Source organism: Larus michahellis, chromosome 1, assembly GCF_964199755.1.
Source record: "Larus michahellis chromosome 1, bLarMic1.1, whole genome shotgun sequence".
NCBI lineage: Eukaryota > Metazoa > Chordata > Aves > Charadriiformes > Laridae > Larus > Larus michahellis.
The window spans coordinates 185,846,412-185,858,428 of record NC_133896.1 but is presented as its reverse complement, the minus strand read 5'-3'; positions in this window follow the sequence as shown (position 1 = coordinate 185,858,428).

Sequence of the window (12,017 nt, the reverse complement as noted above, 5' to 3'; positions counted from 1 at the left end):
CTAACATTTCCACTGGTAATATCCCCACTATAACTAACCTATTGCTAGAGGCCATGCATATTAACACCGAACTTCTGACAGCATTAAATTGCTAGGTGTCTAGATCATTAGATTCAAAATTCATAAAATAGACATTACTCAGTGTACTCCATAGCAAAGCCTGAAACACATTCCAAGTATTTCAGCTATGCTGGAGTATCCACAAGAGCTTTGTCAGGACCCCAAATCAGCCAAATCTTTGAGGTGGACCAGTCTAGACCTTTTCCCTAGGGTGACCTCCCTAAAGAAGACTGAAAACACAGAAAATCAAGGCTTTAACAGGCTTTCAACTAGGATAGCTAATTTTTTTTAGACAGAAAAACTGAAAGTGACTAGGACAGAGAAACAAACAAATAAATAAATAAATAGTTTATAAACCATTTCCCCCCATCCCAGTGCCTCCATGATCTTAAAGGTAGGTCCTTGCTTCTACACTTTATTTTAGTCAACCTGGTCGCTTCCCAGCTGGAACAAATAGCACAGTACTCTGCAGTTAGTAGGGACCTTGGTTCTGTCATCCCTGAAGGAGGCTTTCATTTTGCCCAAGACCTGTAGGATCCCAATTCACTGCTGTACCTTTCACTGCCTCCTGCTCTTCTTCTCTCACTCTTGGCAATCCCCAGACCTTCCTATCTCTATGCTTGCTCAGATGTTCTCCAGAAAAGGTCCAAATTTCCCAACAGAGGGAATCCACATGGCCCACTCATTTTGAAGGAATGAATTAAAAGAAATTGAGAAAAAAAAAAAAGAAATTAAAAGAAAATTCTCTGAAGTGTTTACAGTTGTGAACCTTACCCTTAAAAAGTGATCTTTACAGCAGGCAAGTAAACACTTGTTTCTTTGTGGCACTCTTATTCACCATCTCCTTGTTCAGTGTCATGGCAATTTTGTACCCCAGGCCTATCAGCCCAACACACCCTTACACTGCAAAGCAAGGATAGCATCTAACTGCAGCACTGCAGCAGCAGTCAAGGGCTGTAATATTAATGTGTAACACTGCTGCTCTCTTAAGAATGATGCTCAGAAGCCTAGAGTACCTAAAGAAAAATTGACTTCGTGGCTACAGAAATTGTTTAAGATACAAATAAGGCAAAGCTCAAATCTCAACATATATTCAGACTGGTTTGGGTGGTTTTTTTGTTTGTTTGTTTTTCCAAATTTAGTACTGCCAACAACATTTACAGGATTGGTTTCATAAAGGGAGTTTGAAGTCATTGATTTCATATGGGCATTATTGGATCTCATAGGAGCAATGAAAAAAAAAAAGATTCTACGCAGAAATATTTATCCATTGGTATTCATCTCTTAAAGCTTTCTGTACTCGGTGATAACGTGACCTTTGTATTTTCTATTGACCACCAGACTTCTATTCAATATAATCCTGTGTTTAAATATTAATGTATTAAAGCATATAACTGTATCATAAGTTACCTTTTTGTTTCATTTCTATCTTAACTTATACTAAAGGGCTTAGATTTGAAAAAAAAAGTGAAATAAGTCCTTGAAAACTTGTAACTAGATCTTTATAAATATTACAAAAACAATAATTTTGCATCAGTATGGTGAACAAGTAGCAAAGTGCCTGAAGAATATAAATTGAATGTTCTCTAGAAGAATCAGTAAAGGTTAAAATTCATCATTGTAACTGATAGGCTTTCTTTGGGAAATAACTGATGCAGTGAATACTAAATGCTATGATAATTTTGTGTTTCTCCTGTGTTGTTTTGTTTTGTTTTTTTTTTTTCCTTGAAAAACAGTATCTCTTCAATAATAAAGCATACCTTTTCCCATTCATTCTAGAACTAAAGTTTCCTACAATGCTTGGCTTTATACACAATTGACAGGTTTTTTTCACTTTAAATGGAAACTTTTTATCTGAATGGAGTGAATGTTTCTGTCCATTTCAGGAGACGCTTCAATCCTACAGGAAATACACTGTGACTTAGATTTTTTAGGAAAAGATTTAACCTAGACATGGTGTGAAGACTGGTTGCTAAATACCACATTTACTACTACAGTTTCCATAGTGATTTCCAGACTGTAGCAGCCTGAAGGTTAAACTAGAAAAATAGGTATAAATACAATTTATGCTAGAAATAACAGCAGTATTTAGAAGCACCTGTTTGTCCCAGGCACTGCACCAATACCGGCAAGAGATATCTTTCCTTTTCAAAGTCTTACCGTCTAGTAAGTAAAGTAGAAAGGTACTGCCATCTTTCTCGTTAGAAAATTGAATTACAGAGAAATTGAATGACATTTTTTTCCCAGTCATATAGGAAGACTGTCACAGAAATGAACCCAGGTCTGCTGAGTTTCAGTCCAGGTTATAAACTGGACTTCAGTTTTCCTTCAAGTAACTTTATTGTCTTTAACTGTTATTCGAACTGCAAATTAACCTCCTGTGCTGACGGCCTAAAGCAGCTGACTTGCATGTAAATCAGGTATCAAATCGTGGGGATTAGCTAATTCCAAGTAATATTATTTCATTCTACCATGTCAGTACTTCTGCCGAAAAAAGACTCTCAGTACAATGCATTTTGTTAATTTGGGGTGCAAAACAGTTTTTTTCATTGCCAATTTAAAACTTACTAGTATGATTAGACTGTGGTAACACAAGGGCATACAGGGTCCAGATTTGTACTTAGCATTCCAGGCAGTCTGGTTATCACTAGTTCAATCATTTCCAAACTTTCTCCACCGTTGCCCACGCTGAGTGTTGGACATCCCATGATCCCCAAGAGCAAGCTCTGTGGCAGAGAAATCCAGTCGCTTGGCATGGAGCATCATTTCAGTAGGCTAAGAAAGGAGCTGTAGGTACATGAACCCAAGACCCATGTGCAGAAACTGCACTATAGCGCTGCAGGTTAGGGACAGATTTTCTTTCTTAATTCACCTTCAGACAGACATATGCCCCCTGCTCAAATCTCTCTAAAAGTTCACCACAGAAGGCACAATGACTCCAAGTGTGTGTTTGTGTAAAGTTCACCCCTAATCTTTACATGAGCTAAGAATTATTCCTGCTTCCTCTATATCTTTCTGAGTTTTTTTTTTCCTTTTCTTTCTGCAGGCTATTCAGATAAGGATCGTCATTGTCACTGTTCCCACTTTAGTCTGAATAAGTGGAGTGTATGAAAAAGCGAAACTCACAAAAGAATGACTCGCAAACACTGATGCCACCGTTGGACTTGAATTTAAAGCTATCACACAAGGACACTGTTAACATTTATCCTTCTCTCTGTAGGCTGACAAATTAAAATATTACTTGAAGTCTCGGATCAGTTTCTGCTACAACGTTTCATTTTGATTGATGTCCTCTATTAATATCGGTGATGCTAGTTAGCTTTAAGACACCCCAAAGGGTAGTCAACTAGTTAAAACTCCAAATGAACCTCATGCCAGCTGTTTAGCCTCTTGAAAGTTTTGCTGAGCATTGACAGAAGACCTTATCAATCATTACAATTAAGTGCTTTCAGACTGTCCCTTCTAAGGAGAGTCAGTTGAAGTACCATCTGCTATTTTGCTTTTAAAACTCACTGGTTTCCTTCTCGGAGGCAGCCGTTTCACTTTTGAAATTATGTTTCTTTTGCAGGAGAGTGATGGGCTGATGAAGAAAACTTTTTGTTTTAATAATCAGCAGTTTCTATAATGTGACATAATTTTTGCAGTGCTCAGGGCCTTTTACAAATCAAAAGGAATCCAACTAAAACAGTAATTAATGTCAAATGACTAGTCACATACAGCCCTATTTAATTAAAAAGTTCTAATCTTTGATTAAACCTTCTCACACGTTCTTGTGACTGCAAACTGTTGTCTGAAAAGAGAAAGTAATTGGATACATAATCTATTGTGTCTTCTAACTGACACCTGCTAATTGTCTCAGGAGCAAATGGCAACAATCTAATTTATAAACTTAAAAAGTGTATCTTAAATATTCAACAGATTTTTTTTCTGTATTATGTATTCCTTCACTACGCTAGGACGTTCTTTTCCTGAATTTATCCCTGTAAGAATTTTCTGCTCTCTAAGAAAATTACTCCATTGTTTTTTTAACAACATGCTTTCCTATAGTAAACACAAAACATATGATTTACTGATCTATTCTTTGAATGCACAGTTAACATTTTAAATGCTATTATTCATTTCTAATTTTCTTTTTTTTTTTTTTTTCCTAAATATTGACTAATCTTCAGGGCAGCCATTGCAAACAGGTTCCTGTACCCATAGCTTACAGGAAGAAAACCAGGAGGAATGAGCCACAGAAATCACCTCCTCAGGAATTCTGACTAATTCAGAATTTCATATGGGGAAAAACTGGCAACTATAAGCAGCACTATGGTGAAGGACCTCCCCCATCCTTCACATCCTCTTGGGATCTTAGCTTCAGCACTAGCAGTACAAAGATGACTGTTAAGAAAAGAATATTCTTTACCAGCTTCCACCCTTTTTTTTTTTTCTTAATTTATGAGTGCAGAGTCCAACTCTGTGATTTAGCAAATAGTCACTATTATGTCTGTGTTTACTGCTGAGGTGCTCTTGATTCCTGGGAATATACTGGCTAGATTATTTTTTTCTGTCTTCTATGGCGTGATCATTTGGTTTCTTGCAGTTTTTCTGAACTAGAATCATGACAGTCCAAATATATTGGTAATCCCAGATGATATTCTCAACAAGTATTTTGGCTGCTTTATGTCTTCTTTTACCAGTATTTTGGTAAAGTCCTTTGGCATGTTAAACGAAGTGTTCCCAAGGAAGAATACCACCGCTGTCTTCTGATAGCACATGTTTCAAAGCCATGCACAATCCCCCAAGCCAACTGGTAGGTGAAGTGTGTCTGCAAATATTTTTTGGTTGTGGTGGCTTCAGACACAGCTGAGCTCTCACATCTCCAGTCAAAACTACCTACTTGGGCACAGTCATTTTTAACTTTCTTGCAACCCTAAACACATCTGGACCCACCCCAGTATCTGGAACAGATATGCTGCAACTATAAAGGGACCATCACATCCCAGTGGTGGTTGGGAAGGTGTCCATGTGGGATGGCCCGGGGGCATCTGCTAACCGAGTTCTACAGAGAATTCAGTCTACTGAACAGTATCTATCTTTTTTCATCTATAAATGTACAAAGAAAGGAAAAAACCTGCTTTTGCTGTTTTACAGATGGAGAAACTGTAGCCCAGCAAACAGAAATAACCTGTCCAAGATCACAGGGCCAATCAGTGATAGAGTCAGCAAAATAAACCTGTGTCACCTGATTTCCATATTGCACTCTACAGTCAAAATAGAAAAATAGCTATCAATAGATGTGAATGTGTAGAGACAGATAAAGATATAGATGTTCTAGATACCTTTGTGACTTTTACTACAGCAAGTTGGCTGCAGCATGCCAACAGAATAGTAAATAAACACAGCAGAAGCCTTGAATACATTTTTTTTTACATAATCATTGACTTTCAAATGTTAAAATGTGGGCTTCTTGGCCAAATCATATCTTTTCTGCATCTACAGTATCTTCTGTATTCATCTTTTTTCCTCCCTGCTTCATGCCTTCATTATCTCTCACCTGCTGTGACCTCTTAGACACCGTAACCTTCTTCCCTCTAATCTCCCTCCTCCAGTCCACTCCAAGTACTGCGGCCAAGGTTATCTTTCTTGTTCACCACTCTGATCATGTCAAGTCATGTCTCAGTCCCTCAGGTGGTTTTCTGTCTCATTATATTACAAGGTCAAATTTCTCCTCTGCAATTTCAAGGCTTTGGAAGAGTCTGCCTTAGCCTACCACTAGACTGAGTCCTTACTCTTTCCTGGCTCAGATGCAGTCCTGCCTACTGTGTGTATCCATATCTCATGCATGACTTCTTATTTCTATTCCCAAAACTGTTTTCAGTGCCTAAAATATCCTCTCTGCTCTATTGTGCCAATCAACCTCACTTTCCTCTTTCAGGGCTCTTTACACATTCTGTGTAAATTTGGTTATGAGTGCTTTGGGGCAAGAGTCTTGTTTTTGAAAATATGAGGCATTTGTGAAGTTGCAGGTGTAACAATGGTGATGAAGAAATAATAATTATGAAATTTACTTTGTTATCTTGCGCCACACTGTAAATAAACATACAAAGAAGCATTTAAATATATTCAGACTAAGTAAACAATAGAAATGATGTCTCCAATTCTCTTTTCCTCCAGCTTTATACTCAAGCAAAGGAAAAGGCACAGTGGTTACTATGTGTGAGTCACATACATACACTTTACAAATTTGATTTTCTCACCAGATTGACTTTCCTTTGAAGGTTGACCACAACCAGATGACACATATTTAAACCATAGCTTGGGTTTTATCATGGACTAAAGCATATTTTTGGTTCTCATTAAAGCAAGACCCCTGACAGCATGCTATGAGCACTGTGACTTTCTCAAAAGAGGCTTGTGATATAGTTAATTCTGAAATAAATATGCTGCCTTTCAATGAAACAGCTCCTACTGCAAAAAGGCAGATACACCTACATCTGTAAAACAAAAAAGGGGAAAGTGGACCATTGAAAGAAATCATAGGCAAGACTTATATCAATTTAAAATGTTGGGAAAAAAATTATGCCAGGAGTTTAATCTCTTTTGTCTCAAAAGAAAAAGAAAAGCTGAGGGGTAAAAACAAAGCCACAGACACAGCAGAACCTTTTATTCCCAGGAGTTCCCTCAAGCAAGGGGCATTTCAGCTTGTTTATCATACAAATCTTTCCCATAATTCAGCTATTAGGCAGCAAGATTCTATAATCTATTGTCAGATAAATTAATGTCTGTAAATCTTTAACTCTGATGGTATTACACTATCAGAAGCATCTAAGGGCAACTGTTTTCAGCTTTATTGACAGAAGCAGTGGGAAATAGAAGCAAAAAATTGCAGCAGCAAATCAGTGACTCTTTCTAACGCAAATATGGTGTATGTGATCCATTTTTTTAAATTAGCTGTGAAAAGAACTAACAGAAGAAATTAAAAAAAAAAAAAAAAGGCCTGGCCACACAAGGTTTGCATATTGATATGTAATTAACTTGATTAATTACCAGTATGCTTCTTAAACTGTAACATGTAGATGAGTTGAGTGAGAAAAAAAAAAAATCACTATGAATTTCTCTATCTGATGCTACTGTGGGAAAACAATCCCCCTCCCCAATTTATCAAAGTAATTGAAATAGCAAAAGAGATAAAAATGTGTCATCATAAAGTGATATAGAAATTAATCTGCTTGAGAGCTCAACACGTTACACTGATCACTAGCTGCCCAAATTCAAACATGCATTCACATTATTTGTGGCATATACTCCACACATCTGGAGACATAGACCATAATGCATGCGAACTCTTCAGCTGTCTGCTCTAACAGTGTTGATAGAAGATTGCGTATTACTCATTCTTTGAAATACAGCAACAATGCTAGAAACATTGACATCTACAATTAAAACACATCTTGTTAAATTCAATCACATCGGTTAATGTCAGGTGTGATTGCACTGGTCCGAGCAAAAATTTACCAGAGACTCTCCTCTCCACTTTGTGGTGCTAGTGAGTCAGTGTTGATAATGAGTAAGCCGAAATATTTTTATTGAAAGTATCTTATTTGGAAAAAAAAATAAATCAAAATCCACTGGAACAGACTACTTTTTCTTTTTCAACATACCTCTGAACCAAATTAGAGCAGTATTTCAGTGTGACAGCCTAGTATATTTACATATTTAATTTTAAATAATTTACATTACCTTTTACTGGGATAGTTCTACTCTGGCTGCTATGGTAGAAATCTAATAAATTATTGATTGCAAACTAAATCATTGTTGTACTCACCTATATTAAGATTAAAAAAACTATTTTCAGTATTACAGTGTGTACTTTTGCTGCCATGGTAATCAATGGCAAAATTCTATCTGATTTCAGAAGGACGAAGATAATTCTCCATGTTTAAATCTGGCTATCTGTCTCCTAGACTTTCCTTTCTAATGAATTGAATGAATTAATTATTCAATGCAAATTACTCAAATCTGTGTATTTGATTGCAAATAAACAACATAATTGGAAGTGAATTCTCATTTGTGTTTTTTGCAAAAAGTGTTGTGTGGACAGAAACAATGACACAGAGATTCTGATATTTTTACTTAAAAAAAAGAATGAAAGAAAAAAGGTATATGCCTTTGTTTAGGAGCTGCCAATAGTCATCACTGGCTTTTAGCTCATAGATCTCAGTTTCCTTGTTGTTGTGGAACACAGCATCTTTCCATTTAACATTCCAATTTTGTCCCTGTGTGATTTTCAGTGCTGTGGCATTTAGAAAGCATGACAAAACCTCAATACTTTCTTTACTCTGCAGGTCAATGTTCCAAATAATTGTCCTGGTACATTTGAAATATTAGCTGCATTACTGTTAATCTTGACATGAGCTATTTATCCCACAAAAAGGGAAAAAGCACATGTTTTTATCATTTTTACTTCCTAATTAATTACAGAAATATACTGAATACCAGAAAGGCCTGTTAAACCCAACGAGAATTTGTTCTTCTATTCAGTAGGGTAAGAGTTAGGTGTAGGTTATACTATAGCTGACTATTAAATGATTTAATCATTTTAAATTCATGCCACTCATACACAACAGGAAGTCTCCCAAAGTATTAGTATTTGCCTAACTCTGTTTATTAACCATCTTTGTTCTCTTTATGTGATCAGGTGTGAACACTAACTATTGTAATTTTTCTTTTTGGTCCACTGACTGGAAAGAGAACGTGTGTATTAGAATCTGCCAGAGAGCGTCCACAAATTCAACTATAAATGAGCATACTGACAAAGAATACTTTCACCAAATAGAATAAAGAGATTAAATATTAATCTGCAAATGAACTTTACTTTCTTAGTAGAGGCTATACACTGTGTGCATGTGCACATTTAGTGGTGTATTTCTTAGGTCTGCCAGCTGTAACTTTGTATTAGTTCTTATTTTAAACTCTTTGAGCTAGACAGCATAGACAACAATTTGGTCTCTTTGAGGTTTTTCAAAATCCTCCTGTGAATCTACTCTGTATTTTTTACAATTTTTCTTTTATGCACTTACTGTATGATAAGTGGCTTTTCAGAGGTTTGGGCCCAATTCCCAGGGTACTGTGTCCAGTTGTTTGAGACAGTTGCAGTTTAACACAATACAATAAACAATGTCCCCAGTACAAAAAAGCTTACTGTATGAAATGCTTAAGAACAGTCACCAAAAAACAAACAAAAAAAGCTGAAATACGTTGTGATTTAAGGTTCATTAATTAATTAAATGTGTTTCTCTATAAATTCAGTTGTTTGGGGACTTTGATTTTTGCATCACATGGGCCAAATGATAACAAGATGATCGTGTAGATGAAGGATTAAAATCTGGCTGTGCTTTGATAAGCCTTTAGTAGGAAAACTCAACAAGTAGCTATTTGGTAAAGTTCTGCAAGAGAGCAGAATCAGGATTACAGCCATAATACTGTAGAGGTAATTTACGTCTGCTGAAGAAGTGAATACTATACTAACATGACCACAGCCTTTAAAGATCAGAGACAATGATCAGGAACGTTTCTTTCTCTTAGAGAAGAAAATAGCGAAGTAGTTTAAAATGCACTTCTTCAGCAGTTTTCTATATGATTATGTCTTGTAATAAGAGCTCAGTAATGTCTGAATTCAGACAATTTGGTGACCTAATATATTTTATACAGCTTACGTCCCTGACATCATGTTGTGGTTTAACCCCAGCCAGCAACTAAGCACCACGCCACCACTCACTCACACCCCTGGTGGGATGGGGGAAAGAATCGGAAGGGTAAAAGTGAGAAAACTCATAGGTTGAGATAAAGACAGTTTAATCGGTAAATCAAAAGCCACGCATGCACAAACAAAGCAAAGCAAGGAATTCATTCACTACTTCCCATCGGCAGGCAGGTGTTCAGCCATCTCCAGGAAACCATCATATGCAATGGTTACTTGGGAAGACAAACAGCATCGCTCCAAACGTCCCCCCCTTCCTTCTTCTTCCCCCAGCTTTATATGCTGAGCATGACATCACAGAGTATGGAATAACCCTGTGGTCAGCTGGGGTCAGCTGTACCAACTGTGTGCCCTCCCACCTTCTTGTGCACCCCCAGCCTACCTGCTGGTGGGGCGATGTGAGGAGCAGAAAAGGCCTTGACTCTGTGTAAGGACTGCTCAGCAGTAACTAAAACATCCCTGTGTTATCAACACTGTTTCCAGCACAAAACCAAAACATAGCCACACACTAGCTACTATGAAGAAAAGTAACTGTATCCCAGACAAAACCAGCACACAGCACATATTAGCACTGATTTTATCTTTCTTTTGGTCTTATGCGGTTTTCTTTTCTCCGATATACAGGGTTTTGATAGACACTCATCACTGTTCTTATGCTACAGTGATGAGTGTCTCTCAAAACCCAGTATTCCACTGTATCGGGTTTGTCCACAAAGGTGTCAGGTCCTTCTCCAGATAAACTATATTTATGGCTGACTGCTCTATTGGGACAAAAAAGCAAAACTGCCAACCGCAGTCTTCACAAAGGACTCGGTCTTTTCGATACCTTGAATCATTAAGCACCTTCAGATAAGGGTGAGACATTGAACTTGACGGATACTCCCTGAGACAGGCTTCGTGCTCTCACACATCAGGTGGCGGCCAGCACTGCAGAGGAGCTGCACTGCAGCACCCTGTCAGCAGGAGTTTCCCATACAACGAGGGTATACGGCCTCGCCATTACAGAAATGAGGATATAACTGATGCCGGGTCATCATTCACCATAACAAAATGGCATGTTCTTGCGCCCCAGAGATGTTTACATACCCTTAATTTGCCATGCAAATTAAGTAGTTAATTAAAAAGTAATTTTTACTTCTTCAGTAAAACTTTAAATAGCAATCCTCCAAAAAGCATTTAATTTAGGTTTAATAGGAATCATTAGACGTTAAACAGGAACTAGCTATTAAGAGACACAGAAGTGAAAAACGGATAAAAATCAATTATATATTCCCTACATCTGAATAAATATATTTAAAATAACTATCCTATTTTAGTAATGTAACTGACTCATTAGATCCAAATTAAACACTTGTAGTGTAAACCAAATCTTAATTTAAAATATTACCCACCTTAATATAGTACACTCCCCTTTACACACTACAGTGGACACATTTAGTGGAACAGGCAAGTTAGCCCTTTAAATACTTAATGACTGTGCACATTAAATAAAAACTGTCTGCAACATATATTTTGTAGTGATTTATTTGCAATACAGATTTTATCTCTAGATGTATGTAAAGCTGTTAAGTGTGATAACAATTTAAGATATTATAATAAAACAGAAAATTGTAGCAATTTATTTATGTTAATTTATTGACTCTATAAATTCCAGCAGCCATGAATACACTTGCCTGTATAAAACTAAAAATTATTTTGGTACCTAACAGATAAAATTTAACTAGAAATACTAACTAGGATTTATATTTGTAAGTTGTTTTTTTTTGTTTCTATTTATCTTTCTTTCTCTATTTTTCCCCTACAGAGTAACAAGTGACGTTATGTGCTCATCAATAAGATGCCTTAAAGGTCCTAATTTTCAGGACATGGACACTTTGCAATTTTAAAAAATCAAGCCTCTTTCATAAAGACAGATATATTCACTAAGCATTGTTAGAGGTCTCAAGGATACAGTATTTCATCTTTTAATTTTAGGATCTGTTTTTCTAGCAGGTTACAGGATTTTTTTTAACGTTAATTTTGCACCTTGGTTATTACATTTGGTTCTGGGTTTTTTATAGCACTGGATTCTGACTAATCACTTATGACAAGACTGTAAGACAACAGTTTGCCTGCAGAAAGGGGGATGCATAGCAGCACCATCCCAGGAGCAAACGGAGAAGGGAATTATGACTTTTAGAAACATAATTTCCTCTCTTGCTTGCCCCTGGCT